The following is a 16314-nucleotide window of genomic DNA, read 5'->3' as shown; positions in this document are numbered from 1 at the left end:
TGTCCGCTAGTAATTGATTTAGTTAGCGAACCATGAATAAAATATTAATTTTATGGTTTGTATTTTAACCGGCCAATCTATTAGTATTTTAACTGGCTAATCTATAAGTAAAACCAACATCGATATTTCTAGCCGGTTAAATTATAGCATAACATCGCCTTTGAAGTTTATTAACTTCTCACATTTCAAATATATCCATTTCAACTTTATAGAAGCCGGCCTAAACTAAAACAATGCTACTTGTTGTTGCTGCGTTTATCACATTTCTAAAATATATCCATTACAATTTATAGTAGGCTTTAGGGTTAAGGTTCTCGGGTTATAGTTCAGTATTAAAACGGGTTTATGGTTTAGTATTGATTTAGGATTAGGGTTTAGGGTTTAGGGTTTAGGGATTATGGGTTAGGGTTTAGTAATGATTTTGGGTGTAGGGTTTAGTTTTGAGATGGGTCTAGGGTTTAGTATTGAAATGGGGCTAGGGTTTAGGGTTGAAATCGGTTTAGGGTTCAGGGTTTTGGGTTTAGTTTTGATAATGGTTCAGGGTTTAGTTTGTATTTGGGTTTAGGGTTTAGTATTGAAATGGGTTGGGGGTTTAGTATTGAAATGGTTTTAGGGTTTAGTATTGAAATGGGTTTAAGGTTTAGGGTTTAGGGTTTAGGATTTAGGGTTTAGGGTTGTTATGGGTTTAGGGTTTAGTATTGGAATGGGTTTAGGGTTTCCTTTCTATATGGGTTTAGGGTTTAGTATTGAAATGGGTTTAGGGTTTAGTATTGATTTGGGGTTTAGGGTTTAGTATTGCTATGTGTTTACTATTTCATATGGGTTAATGGTTCAGTATTGATAGCCGGACAAAATGATGGTTATACCATTTGCAAAACGGTTAGCTTGCTACGTATAATTATAACCTCTCCTTTATGCTATTAACATAGTTAATTAAAATTTTTTCCGTAATACCTATATTTTAACGGGCTAAACATACAACCTTTACTACGCGAACATGGGTTTAGGGCATACGTTTAGAGTTATGTTTATACTTGGGTGTGTTAGATAGATTGGTAATAAAGTTTTGGATGATATTAACCGGTTAACTAAATGTTTTAAATAATATGTAGTTTTCTTACCATAGTATGTATAAAAATACACATCTAAGAGTTAAATTGAGTTGCTAAGAAACAAACAATACGATAAAGTACTAACGATTAACATAAAGAGAACTTCTTATTTATCATGACAAGGCGTTTATCCAAATCCCCTACATACCCTAGATGGTGATATTGTAGTAGTATTAAACATAAGTATCAATACCACCATCTTAATCATCCAAACCATCCCATACAGTTCTTTCCCATCGCCAAAGTTCCCCCGATACTACTTCTCTTAGTCATTTTCTCATATTGGATTTTTGCAAGTGGACTTGTTGTGTCCAATGCCCTTGCACCTGCTACACGAGATCCTTCTCCTCACGCATTTCATCTGCCACCCAGTTGGACATTAAAAATTTGTGTTAACATGCTACTAATACTATTAGCTGTTTAACCAAAGTTAAGTGTGAACATGGTACTAATACAGATGCTTACACGTTTTTCTCCTCTTGAGAAGTATCTCAACTTCTTCGGCCTCCCTGGGGGGCGCCTGGTACATGGTGGAGCCAAACGGAGTTCCGACAAGATAGACGGTTGTTCCATTCCAGCAGTTGCAGAAGTCTCAGGAACATTGTGAAACCGTAGTCAGCTGGTGTCGGAATGAAGTGCCAGTGAAGCCTTTCGTTTTTGGTCCAAACTCCACGCCAAATACGAAATACGCGACCCATCTCCTGCATTACCAATGGTTAAGATATTAGTTACAAAGCGAAAAAAGAAAAACAATTAGAGATACATCATGTACCGAAAAGATAAGAGCAGATTAACGATGGAAATAAATAGTTTTCGTTTCACCACCTTTCAATAAAGCTTCTTTCAATTGCTTGACCTTTCTTGTAATGGAGAAACCGGACAACTGGTTTATAAAGAGGCCTTTGGAGAGAAGAGCGATATAATCTTTCTTCAATACAGATTTGTGTATCTACAGGAGGTAAATCTTTGGGTGGATTTGTTTATGGATACGCCGAATGCGTCAGAGATTTTTTAGGCGATATATGAACCCTTCTCTCACTGTATAACATCGGTTACCGATGTAATCTAAGAAAAATCTCTGCCAAATCTTTTTAACTGCACTGCCAAATCTCTGTAAATCCTCTGGTGTCAGACGCTAACCCTAGACCACTATAATCGCGAAGTCGATTCGTCAAGGGTACCAACGTCTTCTCGCATCTTCAAAGCGTGCTTCGCGCGTGCTATAGATCCCCTCTTTCCTATTTTCCAAATTAACATACCTTCCTATGTTTTTGACCCAATTTACTCTAAAAAGAAATCTTGAATTTTGATATAATTTTTCTATATTTTTAAAAAAGTTTTATTATATAAAAATGTATTTGAATTATTGGGTGAGGATAAAAAACAAAAGAAATCAGCACAGCCAATCAGAACACAACATTTAAATTTTATCTAGATTTAGAAAAATAAATAAATAAATAAAGTCCAGCGCTTGCACCTTTTCTGCCCATTAAAAAGGCGACATGTGGTTTTTATAATTATTTTACAACACCCTCAATGTATTGACAAATTTTTTCATATAATTAAGCTAATGTTCTTTTTCTTCTTTCTAATTATTTTGTTATTTACTTTTATTTGCTTCAATAATTTCATATGGTTTACCAAGTGGTGAATAATTATCAAATCTTATATGTTGATAATAAGATTTCAGTTTCGGTTGCATGTGTGGAAAAGAGTTTTTCAAAACATAAACTGATAAAATCTTATACTCATTCAAGTATGTCACAAGAAAATTAAGATGATGAAAAAAGTGTTTAAAATATACTTTTGTTTGTTAATTTTTGGTAACAATAATATTTTTAATATTTTTTATATGAATGAGGGCATATATTTTGTTTATCGCTTATGTATACAAAGTTCCATCCCAATAAATTTGGTGGCCTAAAGCATATTTATATATGGTAACAGAATAATTTAAAATATATATAATATTTTCTCTTTTTTAAATACAAAGAGATATAACATTTAGTTCTTTTTTACTCATATATAGTAGTTTAGTTAGCTGAGATGAATATTATATTATTAGTAGATATTTTAACAAAATAAAAATCACTAGTTTGTTTGACTATTATTATTTGTAATGTTAAGTAACATAAAGAAAAGAAATAGAAACAAACAAGTTATTCAAACTAAAAAGGAACAAACATGTCAAAATAGAAAGAAAAAAAAAGAAACATTAACCATTTAAGAGCATCATTATTGGTTGTATGTTAATCAAGTGTCCTTAAGTTATTTTATTGTTATGCTAAGGGACTTTGCTAAGGACATGGCTTAAAAAAAGAGATTATTGGTGAGATCCTTTTTGTATCTTAAGTTAAATAATTATTTATTTGAAGAAGTAATGATATAAATAAAACATATAAAAGAGAATTTTAACATTAAAATTGAAAATATCTAAAAATTACAAACTTAAAAAAATATATTACAAACATCATAATTTAAAATAAACATTACAAACATTAAAAAAAGAAAACATATGAAAATTACAATCATTTTATTCAATTCATAGATACTTATAAATTATATGTTATTTGGAAGATGTCCAAATTTATTCCATATATTTTTAATCAAATCATGTTTTAATCGTTGATGGGTTTGTTTATCCCTAATTCTTTTCTTAGGATCAATTGTATTGCCGGGATTTGAAGGCAAACCGACGGAATATGAACGCTCCACACCTTCTCCTTCTCCTTCTCCTTCACTTTCATTAAATTCGGAAATGTTACGGAGAGTGTATGATCCTCGTTCATCTTCGACAATCATATTATGGAGTATGATACATGCTTTTATAATATTTTTATCAATTTTTTATCCCATAAATTAGATGGGTTTTTAACAACGGCGAATCTAGCTTGTAGGACTCCAAAGGCGCGTTCAATATCTTTTCGCACAGATTCTTGGGTTTTAGCAAATAAATCATTTTTCGGACTCTGATGCTCCTATGTTTACAGTAGAAGAAAAACTCTCGTAAGAGAAGTTTTCATGGAAAAGACCTTCGTGTAGACTGTTAAGATGGGCTAGATAACTAGAATTATGACTAGATGAATTCCTTGAATCCATCACTATAAGAACAGAGAAGGGACTAAAGAAGAGAAAGCGGATTGCTAACTGGTTTTAATATAGAAGAGGGAAAGAAGATTATGGAGATTTATATGATAGAATGAAGATGATGTTTGTGGTTTAATAGGCGAATCAAAAACAAGTAGTTACTACTACCTAACCATTGTACTATAGTAATTAAAGCAAACACAATTTCATTAAATTAAGAAGCAATCAAGTATCCTTTACAAGTTCATTAAACTAAAAGGCTTGTGGTTTCAAATAAACTTCTCTTTAGTCAGGCTTAGCAATTCATTTTACTAACTATCCAATATATTTTTAAAAGTATTTGGTTGCAAACAAACTACACTACAACTAATTGCTTCAATCCGCGAAAACATATCTAACAAAGCATTAAAAACTACTGTCATATCACAACCAATTAACCACCACCTACAATTGGAGCTATAATTGAAGCAACCATTAATCGGAGCTTAACAATGTCATATCACAAGAACATTAAAGCTGATTACAGCATAGAAGAGCAAACAATCAAGAAAGACATTCATTATTTTCAACAACACTAAACCAACAATTTCTTACTGTCAATTTCAATTTTAAACGACTACACTAGCTCTCTATTCTCTCAGTGAAGACAAAGACAATATTCAAGATATTTAAAACCCTCAATCTAGACCAAAGTTCAGTTTATAATTCTTTAAAAACAATACAAGTATTATCGCGGAAGACAAACACAGAACAAGAACAGTTACAACAATTGTTTTCAGTTTATAATTCCTCAAAAACCATATAATTACAACAATCAATCAAACGAAAATGCATGTCATAGGCAGATGAGAACAATCACAACAATGACCCAGACACAGACCGATAATCCTAAATCAAAGACACTCGTTTCGGTTTGAGAGAATCCGATTCGGTTTCAGATGCAATCGTTGAGGACACTCCTAAAACAAAGGATGAGGAAGACTAACCGGTTCTCGGCGAGGTGTGAAGGAAAGAAAAGAGGCTGTCTCGGTTTGAGATGCAATTGCCGGAGATCGGTGGCGGAGATCCGTCACGAATGACCTGAGTAATGGAGACTCGTTTTGATTCCTTCTCGCTTGGGGTAGCAATCGCCGGTGAACCGTGAGGACTGATCGATTTAGCTTCACAAATCCGCCCAGACCCACCGCCGAATCGTATCGAGCTCAAGAGAGAAGAAGAGAAGAAAATGATTGGAATCAAAGAAAAATGTCGTAACCCTACACCGCTCACATTAACTTCTCCTTTCCTGACGCGTGTCGTTAACAAACGGCCCAAGAGATCTCTTAATTAACAAACATTTGCTTCGTATTTTAGCCTTTTTCATTTATTTTAAATACTTTAATTACTAACATATCTATCTACCATACTCCAATAATGATGCTCTAACGTTGAAGATGACTCCAATTGAAACAAAAACAAAAGGTGAAAGTAATGATTTTTACTACTTAACTATAATCATTTTTTAGAAAATGTGGCCTCAAATTTTGTAATAATTTTGTGGCCTAAAACTCTAGGGCCCTACAATTTGTGCTCGCACGGCTCTGTCTACCCACGTAATTGAACAGAACAGATGAGGCTGCAGTCCGTCACGTGTTTTTGGTTTCTTGCTTTAGCTTAATTATATTTATGGGAACCTTTGCGTACGTTGATGTTACACAATCTGTTATATAATATTTAAGATACTATTAAAAAAAATTTGTTTGGGATGGTTAACATTACGATTATGTCTTACACAATACTTTACTTAATAAAACTTTTGCGACAAGGTAGCTGTAAAAGTTAATCAATGGAAACCATAAGCATTGGTCGAATACTAACATTGGCAGTCAATACCATTGGCCCTTTTGCTTTTTCCTGCTGGCAGAGCCAGACTTGCACATATAAACTTTTGAATCGCCCCCATTTTGTGGGATTTCCATTTTTTTTGTATATGTATATAATATTATCATAATGCTAAATGTACAAAAGGAAAGACAAGTTAACAAAAGTATTATGTTTATATCTATGAAAATATTATGTGTTAAATTGTTAGGATTTAGATAATAGTAAATTGAACACAAAAATAGATAAACAAATAAAAATCATCTTGTTTCCAAAAAAAAAACAAATCATCTTCTCTATAGTTCAGTCACCACTCACGACATACAATGACTTTGAGTTTCCAATGAAACAATTTTCTAGAGAAAAGTGCTTCCTTGCACGTTTTTGTTCTGGTTACCTAACTTATAACTAAAAATTGATGAATGGCACTTTAGAGCATTTCCATCGGTACAAACTTGATGAGTGTCTAAGCAATTAAGAAAAAGAAAAAATTAAAGAGATTAGGAAACTAACAGCAATCAATGGAGAATTACACATGAGTGTTTGGTAAAGGAGCAAAGCAAAAATCCGAACATAATTGATGAAATTTTACGAGTAACTGAGACATGAATATCAACGAATTCCAAGTTGGGAGATCCACGGCTGATGGATCAGCGGTGGACAAGAAACGATCTTACAGTTTGTTCAAGAAAATAATATTTTGTATGCCTCCAGAGTCACCTCAAAAGAGAGTATTCAACAAAATAGTCGTATCGTTAGTAAAAAGACTTCTAATTGGTTTACTTAATTAGTTTTCTTCTCCTCCAAATAAATTTTTTGATGAGACAAGATAGTTGTAATCAACGGAAACCCTAAGCCATGGACGAATACTACCATTGGAAGTCAATACCACAGGCCATTTTGCTACAAGAATTCTATTGTTAGCTTAGTAGATTTAAAACATAAGTAGATTTGGATCCGTAGATTCTAAGTGAAATTTTTTCTTTTACAAATTATATTGGTATTGTTGGTTTGCATTGATTTTGCATCCACTGAGTACGTACTGCACAACTTTGGGACAAGGTAGCTGTAAAGTTAATCAATGGAAACCATAAGCCTTGGACGAACCATAGAACCATAAGCCATTGCGTATGTTGAACCATTACTGCGTATCTTGTTGCTGAGACATAACTGCTAGTGTTCACCCTTATCTAAAAATTTATCTTTTTTACAGGGAATCGGTACTTGAGCACTTCATAGACAAAGTGCAGTGCATAGGAATGTTCTCTACTCATTATCATCGTCTCTCTATGGATTATCAAACCAATCCACAGGTATTGTGGAAAGTGTCTGATTAAGATAGTTGATCAAGATCAGTGTTAAACTAAATGATTCTGCTTATGGAAAACTTTTTGAGACTATCAGTCAATCTGATGGATGGGTTCATGATATTATTTGGATAATAGGTATCGCTTTGCCATATGGGATGTCAAGTGGGAGAAGGAACTGGTGGAGTGGAAGAAGTTACATTTCTCTACAGATTGACGCCTGGTGCATGTCCTGTTGATGTAAAGATGTCCGCCCTGAAGTAGTCGCTGACGTAGTTGCTGAAGCAGACGTCGTAGTGAGTGGTGAAGACCATGTGGAGTCGAGATGCTGAGCTGGAGTCGTGCAGACTTGGAGAGCAAGAGAGTATCTTGGAGAAAAGGCAAAAAGGAATAAACTTGAGGAGCAAGTTTATGACTTAAAGGAAGAGGAATAAGTGCATTCCAAGAAAAGAAAAGTTGCACTTATTGATATGGAAGATGTCCATATTGTGGTTCCTTAGAGACTAGGATTTCGGGAATGTGGAGTTAGTATAAGATAGCTATGTGGTCGTCTGTAGAGAGACAGAGACACAGAGGCTGATCTTATAGAGAGAGAGAAGCGCTTGGAAGTGTTCTGGGTCGTGCTGAAGCAGGGGCTGAAGTACTTGACGTTGGAGAGACATAAGCGGGTAGCTTAGGAATTGTTCAGTAGCAGCTGTTAGGGTGTTAACAGGCTAGCGAGGCTGATTAAGCAGAACTTGTAATAGGGTTTACAAGGCGATTTCTAATAAAGTTATTGGGTGTGCTTGTGTATTTTGTCTCTCTTGATTTACCTTCTGCATTACTATTGTTTGTGTCGTCTTTGCACTTACAAGTGGTATCAGAGCGGGGCTCGATAGAGTTAACGACTTAGTTTCGAGTAGATCAAGGTGAAGATGGACACGGTTATTTCTGTGCAGAAGGCAATCGTGTTGAAAGCGGACCAGTATGGTCATTGGAAGGCTCGCGTGAAGCAGTTGATTCGAGGAATCAATGAAGATGCGTGGACAGCTGTGGAGACTGGTTGGGAGGAGCCTACCATAGTCACAGCAGATGGGAAGAAGCCTAAGCCAAAGGAGGATTGGTCAGAGGCAGAGCGCAATGCATCAAAGTTTAATGCAAAGGCGCTTTCGACGATTTTCGGAGCTGTTGAAGTAGAGCAGTTCCAGCTGATTCAGGGGAGTACTTCAGCTAAAGAGGCGTGGGAGATCCTGCTGAATTCGTTTGAAGGAGATGATAGTGTCAAGAGGACACGTCTGGATCATCTTGGGTCGCAGTTTGAGAATCTGAAGTGGTCAGATACGGTGGCGAGCTTCAGTGCCAAACTCAGTGCTATGGCGCATGAAGCATGTGTGCTTGGAAAGAAGTACAAGGAGAAGAAGCTGGTGAAGAAGTTGTTACGCTGTCTTCCAGCAAGGTTTGGAGCTCAGAAGGTGGTCCTAAATATGACTGCAAACACTGATGAGCTCAAGTTTGACAAGGTTGTGGGTATGCTGAAGGCGGAAGAGATGGAGACAGGCAGTGGCTCGGTGTCTACATCAGGAGGTACGCCAGGGAGTATAGCCCTTGTAGTTGACAAGGATGCAGAGAAAATTCAGAAGCTTGAAGATGCCGTGGGCATGTTGGCTAGGAATTTTGGCAAGAGGATGAATTTCTCAGGTGGGAGAAATCAGGTTGGTCGCCAGGAAGGTGATCGTGACAGTAGCAGAAGAAGAGAAGGTCTCAAGTGCTACGAGTGTGAAGGAGTTGGTCATATAAGGGCTAACTGTCCGTTGGTACAACGAAGAGAGCTCAAGTGCTCTGAGTGTAGAGGTGTTGGACACACACGGCGTGAATGTCCAAACTCAAGGAAGGGTAAAAGAGTTTCATCGCAGTCGTCTGATGAGTCAGAGTCTGAAGAAGATGAAAAGGTAGTGAAGAATATGGTTGCGTTTGGTGCATGCAAGGAGGGATCTAGTGAATCCTCGGATTCAGATGTCATTACAGACTCTGAGGATTATCACATGATGCTCAACAAGTGGTTGAATCTCAAGAACGAGAATCTGAGATTGCAACACGATCTGGTGCAGAGCCGTGAGCAGTATGAAGATCTTTCTGAAGAACTTGCTGCTGTACATGAGAAGAATGAGTCTCTGGAGAAGGAGGTTAGCAACCTGAGAGAAGTTGCTACTGGGGAACGAGAGAGAGCAAGGATGCTGGAACGTGATTTGGCTGAGAATCGCAAACAGATCAGGATGCTCAATAGTGGATCCAAGGAGTTGGATAAGATACTCTCGATGGGACAACCAGCCAAGGTGAACTGGGGTCTGGGATATCGAGGAGCTGAGGGTACTAAGGAAGTACAGAAGGGGCTGTCACATTTCGTGCATGGGAGCACATCAAAAAGTGGAGCCAAAGAAGCTTGTCAGGAAGTACGTCGGGACGTGCGACAAGGAGTACGGCAGGAAGTTTTACAGCGCGGGACTGTGAGTAACAAGCCGAAAGTGGTACATCAGTGCAACAACATGAAGGTCAGACAGGGGGTTCTGAAGCATGGGTGTGCAGCTGGTACGAGGAAGGAGACTGATCGGTGCATCAGTAACTGTGTCAGGCCAAAGAAGAAGCAACATCGGATGTGCTGCTGGTTCTGTGGGAAGGTTGGACACAAGAAGGTGGAGTGTTTTGCTCGTGAGAAGAGCAGAAACATGACCAAGAGGGTGAACAAGACGGTCACTAAACCCAAGAGGGTTGAAGAGGTGTCTGTAGCCAAGAGTGGCTTACTTGATGAGATCAAGGAGAAGATATCAGAAGAGGGATGCAGCTCTGGTAGGAGTGATCTTGAGGAAGATCAAGAAGCATCAAGTCTGGAGCTAGGACACGGAGTTGTCCGTAGCACAAAGGGGAAGGAGATCGAAGTGCGTCAGGAAGTGATGCGAGAGGATCTTCAGGAGGGTGATAGCGAAATCACTCCAAGGCTATAGCAACGAGTGCAGAGGGCACTCGGGGTGGTTGAGAAGAGGCTCATGGTCAAGGAGACGACGCATGAAGGAAGCCTGGTCCTCAACAGAAGTGAGTCGAGAGGTAACTCGACAGGTGCGTCAGATCGTGATGCAGTAAGTGTAATCTATTCCGCTGCAGCAGAGGCTGTATCATGATTACGCATGGAGTAGCAGACGGGTTTGTCTGTAAGGCTTGACATCTAAGCATCTGTTTTAGCTTAGTATGCAATCAAGCAGGGGGAGAATGGTGACGTTCTGGTCCAAGGAGTGCATATCTCATGGGGGAGAAGAGCATAGTGATGGACGTCCTGAATTAGATGATGCTTGTCTTATGGGGGAGAAAAGCATGGTGTGGTGCACATCTCGTGGGGGAGAAAAGCACAATTGGCGTGGAAGTTTCCAGGTGGGGAACGTGGTTGTTGAACCAGAAGAAGGTTGTGCTTGATAGGCACACAAAGCTAAAAGGGGGAGATTGTTGATGTAAAGATGTCCGCCATGAAGTAGTCGCTGACGTAGTTGCTGAAGCAGACGTCATAGTGAGTGGTGAAAACCATGTGGAGTCGAGATGCTGAGCTGGAGTCGTGCAGACTTGGAGAGCAAGAGAGTATCTTGGAGAAAAGGCAAAAAGGAATAAACTTGAGGAGCAAGTTTATGACTTAAAGGAAGAGGAATAAGTGCATTCCAAGAAAAGGAAAGTTGCACTTATTGATATGGAAGATGTCCATATTGTGGTTCCTTGGAGACTAGGGTTTCGGGAACGTGGAGTTAGTATAAGATAGCTATGTGGTCGTCTGTAGAGAGACAGAGACACAGAGGCTGATCTTATAGAGAGAGAGAAGCGCTTGGAAGTGTTCTGGGTCGTACTGAAGCAGGGGCTGAAGTACTTGACGTTGGAGAGACATAAGCGAGTAGCTTAGGAATTGTTCAGTAGCAGCTGTTAGGGTGTTAACAGGCTAGCGAGGCTGATTAAGCAGAACTTGTAATAGGGTTTACAAAGCGATTTCTAATAAAGTTATTGGGTGTGCTTGTGTATTTTGTCTCTCTTGATTTACCTTCTGCATTACTATTGTTTGTGTCGTCTTTGCACTTACATGTCCTAAAAGCTATGGAGTTAACGTTGCTCGCTTAGCTGGTAAAAAACAACATCTCCTCGAAGCTTTTCACTTGAAACAAAAGCATTCAGTGATACATTGTTCTTTTCCCTCCACAGGTCTTCCAGATGATGTACTCCAGAGAGCTATGATTAAATCCCAAGATTTTGAAGGCTTATATGGTAAAAAACATAAAAAGGGCGATCATAAAATGGTAGAAATGATAAGTCAGATCATCAGTGGTGTTGCATCAGATTCTGATACTGCAACTTCAAAGCACTTGCTGTCTGAGCTACACTACAAGGCTAACACTTATCTCCGGTTAACCAATTGATTTCAAGTCAAGTGTTTTAGATGCTATATACGCATGTCTGGTGTATCGTTCTTTCTTTCTTAACCCTTAACCAAAGGTCGATAGATGAGATTTCTCTCATGTCAGAAACCAAAAGCTCCTAGTATAGACACTCTTTGGGTGAGGATTTTAGTTCCTTTTGTGAAGTTTTTGGGTTTTCAGACTCTTTGTTGTAGTAGGAACGTTCAGTTTTGTATATAACGATGAGAGTTCTCGCAGATTCTGTTTGAACGCCTTCTCTTTTATCTGGTTTTATACCAAAAATCTTTTTTTCGTCAGAACCAAAAATTCTTTAAAAAAACAACAATTTTGTTTGCAACAAAAACGCCAGTAAAGAAGAGACATCAAACTAACCACAATGTTCATATTAGCACACAATCATTCTTCAAAAGATCTTTGAGCCAAAAAATTTAAAACTAAATAAGGTTACCAACGACTCTTTAATCACACCTTTTGCAATAAACAGCTCAAACATTTGCTTTTCTTGATTGGATGATTAATGTGGATTTAGAAAGAAAATTGAAGGATGATTGTGTGCTAAACAAGAAAGAAAATTGAAGGATGGCTAAACAAGAGGACGAATTACAGCTCTAAAAAAAATCCCACTGCTACAGAGATTCCATATTCAAAATAGCTCATCTCCACATCATAAAGTTAGCATCACTGAAGGAGTCAGTGTTCACAAAAGATATTCTGCTATGCATTATAATCGTCCCTCTTGATCTCTAAGAAATGCTAGTGAGGACTCATATTAACAAAAGAGATTAGTTTTTTTCCCTTTTGCTGTTAATTTTTATCTCTCATAAATTACTAGTGATAGGCCTAATCTATTTGTAAGCATCACTATTTCACATCTATCTAATTAAAACAGAAGTACACATATAGAATACTCCTTAGTTTTCAGTGTTATTTACAATTACATGCCATTGAGAATTAAATTGAATTTCCTATTTTAATGTTTGTTTTTCAGTTATATTAATGTGTTTTTTTTCTTTTCTATTTTAATGTTTGTATTTTTTGAGTTAGATTAATGTTTTTCTTTTTTTCCTATTTTAATGTTTGTCTTTTAAATTAGACTAATGTATTTTATTTTTTATTCTTCAACAACTAATGATATTTTAAAGTTGTCTTTTTTGTAAACTTAAAGTTGTCTAAACTATTTAAAAATATAAAAAATAGTCAAAAGTAAACATATAAAGTAGATAAACAATAATCAAATACCAAAAATATTTAAAATATATATTTATTCTTCATCCAAATATTGAAATTCAACCTATTTTTTTAATTTAGATATTTTGGCTTACATTACTCAAATTTATATGTTTTGAGAAATTTAAAGTATCTATAAATTTTGAAAATTTTAAAATAATTCAAACGGGTTATCCGAACCGAACCCGCAAATACCCGAATCAAACCGAAACCAAAATTTATAAATATTTGAATGTTGCTGAAATATTTAAACTCGGGAATCTCAAACCCAAATAGATTTTAACTGAATCAGTGGGTATCCAAATACACATCTCTAACATAGTCAATGTAAAAAACGATCAAGTATTACAAATACATCATTTAGTATAAATAAATAAAAACTAAAAGAGAAAATTAATATCCGTACGGTCGCACGGATCAAAATCTAGTCTAATACATTAAAAGGGAAATACAAATTTGAATTAACCATAAATTTTTCTAAATAATTACCACTGATTTAAACACAATAGTTTTAATAATAATTAAAAACCCTTTAGTCGATTGACCAGCCCATTACGATTGACCAGCCCTTCAGTCAATTAACCAACTCTTTCGATCTAAAAGGGGAACTAACCATATCTAAATACTTTTAAAAATATCATTATCAGTTTCAAGCAAAAAAAAATCATTATCGGTTACTAATTATTCAACATACGTGCATTTCACGCCAAACTAAATATTTAGATCTACTACTGTATTTTCACATCCACACTAACAATATATATAGAATTCTATTTTTTTAACACAAAAATATATAGAATTCCCATATAGTTTCGTTTTTACTCATATTCAGAAAAGAAAAAACAAGACGTACTTAGAAAAACCAGTATTACTCTTAGGACTGGTCGTTTGGTTGGGCCCATCGAATTCGGTTCGGTTCATACAGATTTTCGAATTTTTAATGTGATACTCATGAGTTCCGTTCAGGTTTTACTAATTATCGAATAGGGTTTGGTTCGGTTCCTTCTACATTCGATGCAGATCAGATTATAACCAATGTTTGAAATCATCCTAAAATAGATTTTAAAATCTAAAAAAGCTGAAAAAATCAAAAAATATATTTTCACAAATCTAATTAAAATTAGTTAAAGTACCTGCAGTAGCTAAAAAATTTACAAAATAACAAATAAAAAATGACAAAATAAATTTAGAATAAAAATACATTTGTGCTGACGCACAAACCATACTCTAGAAATGTGGCTAAAACAATTGACGGTTCAAAAACAAAATAAAATAATTTAATATAAACTAGAAAATTATTGTGTTTAGGAATTTTATATTATACACTTATTTAATATAGATAAATTTTAAAATATATTACCATTTTGTAAAATAAAATATTCATTTATAAAAAAATAAAAAATAAACACCTGCACAAGCGTGCAGGTCAAACTCTAGTTATGGCTTATTTTCAGTTATTATAATTTTTTTTCAAGCCCTAGCAGTGTGCCAAATTGGTATTTATTGCTGTCACGAGTAAGAAAATTACATTGAAGCAAGAGTTCGTTTTGATAATAGTCGAGAATGAAACATTATTCTTTATTTAGATATAGCAAGCAGGAGGGATAAACACAATCTAGGGATCGATGACCTTCTACGATACATAGAAAACCAGGAAATAGCATCTGGTCACATAACACGACAATTATTGAAAACAAGGAGAACAACAGCAAACACAATTAAATCGGTTCTTCAAGCCAAACCGGTTTATCCGATGAGTTGTTTTCTGCTTCCAAAAACAACATGTGATGAGATCAATTCAATCCTTTCTGAGTTTTGGTGGGGAAAAGGAGATGAAAAAAGGAAGATATCATGGGTTTTTTGGCAGAGATTAAGTCTACCAAAAAAGGAGGGAGGTATGGGTTTTAGAGATCTATACAATTTTAATAAGGCATTGCTTGCCAAGCAAGCTTGGAGAATATGCCAAAACCCAAACTCTCTTCTTAGTAAAATTTATAAGGGTAGATACCATCATTCGTCGACATTTTTACAGTCTTCGAATTTTAAGCATGCCTCTTATGGCTATAAGTCTATTCAAGTAGGTAAAGAGCTACTTCAACGCGGGATGTGCGTTAAGATAGGTGATGGAAAAACGACAAATGTTTGGCTTGATCACTGGATTCCAGTAGTTCCCCCTCGCAAAGTGATACAAGTTTCTTACAATAGAAACATGAGAGTAGAGGAGCTTATTGATAAGGATACTTCTACTTGGAATGTAACTCTGTTAGAACAATACCTTCAACCAGTGGATGTGCAGCAGGTTTTGAAGATAAAGCTTTCTAAATTTGCTCTTGAAGATAAATTGATCTGGCCATTTACGAAGGATATGAAATATACAGTCAAGTCGGGATATTGGACAGCTACTCATTGTTATCATGATGGTGATGTGATTATGAGACCTGCTGGTTCTTTGGATATAAAGCGGAAGATTTGGAAACTCAATATTTTGCCAAAGATCAAACAATTCTTATGGAGGGTGGTCTCAGGAGCTCTTCCTACATATACTAAGCTATGTACTCGTGGAGTAAATATTGATCCTACTTGCCAGAGATGTTGTCAAGATGAAGAGACAATTAATCATGTTTTCTTTATGTGTCCTCATGCTATAGCTATGTGGAGATGCTCAGGTATTTTGCCTTTTTATGTCTTTACACAGAACTTGGAGGATAATATTAATGCTCTTTTCGGCTTCATGGAATCATTATCTGAGAACGAGAGTACTAGGTTGTTGGTGTTCTGGATTCTCTGGTTATTATGGAAGTCCAGAAATGAGTTCATTTTTAATAAAAGAAATGTCTATCCTGTAGAAGATCTTCGGAGAGCTATTGATGCTAATGTTGAATGGCATAAAAATGTTGTTAGTAAAGTTGGTGGGTTACGTTGTGCAGTAATCAAATCGTCATGTTGGGAACCTCCACCAGTGGATTGGGTGAAATGCAATTTTGACTTTAGCTCAAGATCAGGAGGAAATCTAGATGGTGTAGGTTGGATTGTAAGAGATGATAAAGGAGGCTTTTTGGGAGCTGGAGGGGCTCAAATACAAAAGACGAACACATCATTAGAAGGGGAAGCCATAAGCTTTTTGATTGCGTTACAACAAGTATGGATTCGTGGATGGCGTAGAGTTTGGTTTGAAGGAGATAATAGAGAGCTTTGCAAAATTATTAATCAAGTACAGGAACACTTGGATTTGGGAAATCTTTTATGTGATATTCGATATTGGATGCAACTTCTTCCGAAAAGCTCTTTGGATTATGTGAA

General features: G+C 36.2%; 1 pseudogene; it reads left to right on the top strand.

Moving 5' to 3' along the window:
- The first annotated feature begins 2614 nt into the window (after positions 1-2614).
- LOC108844814 (uncharacterized) lies at positions 2615-2893 on the top strand (annotated as a pseudogene).
- The last annotated feature ends 13421 nt before the right edge of the window (positions 2894-16314 follow it).

The sequence above is a fragment of the Raphanus sativus genome, chromosome 3 (genome assembly GCF_000801105.2).
Source record: "Raphanus sativus cultivar WK10039 chromosome 3, ASM80110v3, whole genome shotgun sequence".
Taxonomy (NCBI): domain Eukaryota; kingdom Viridiplantae; phylum Streptophyta; class Magnoliopsida; order Brassicales; family Brassicaceae; genus Raphanus; species Raphanus sativus.
Note: the sequence above shows the minus strand (reverse complement) of the source record. Positions and strands in the feature narration are given on the sequence as shown.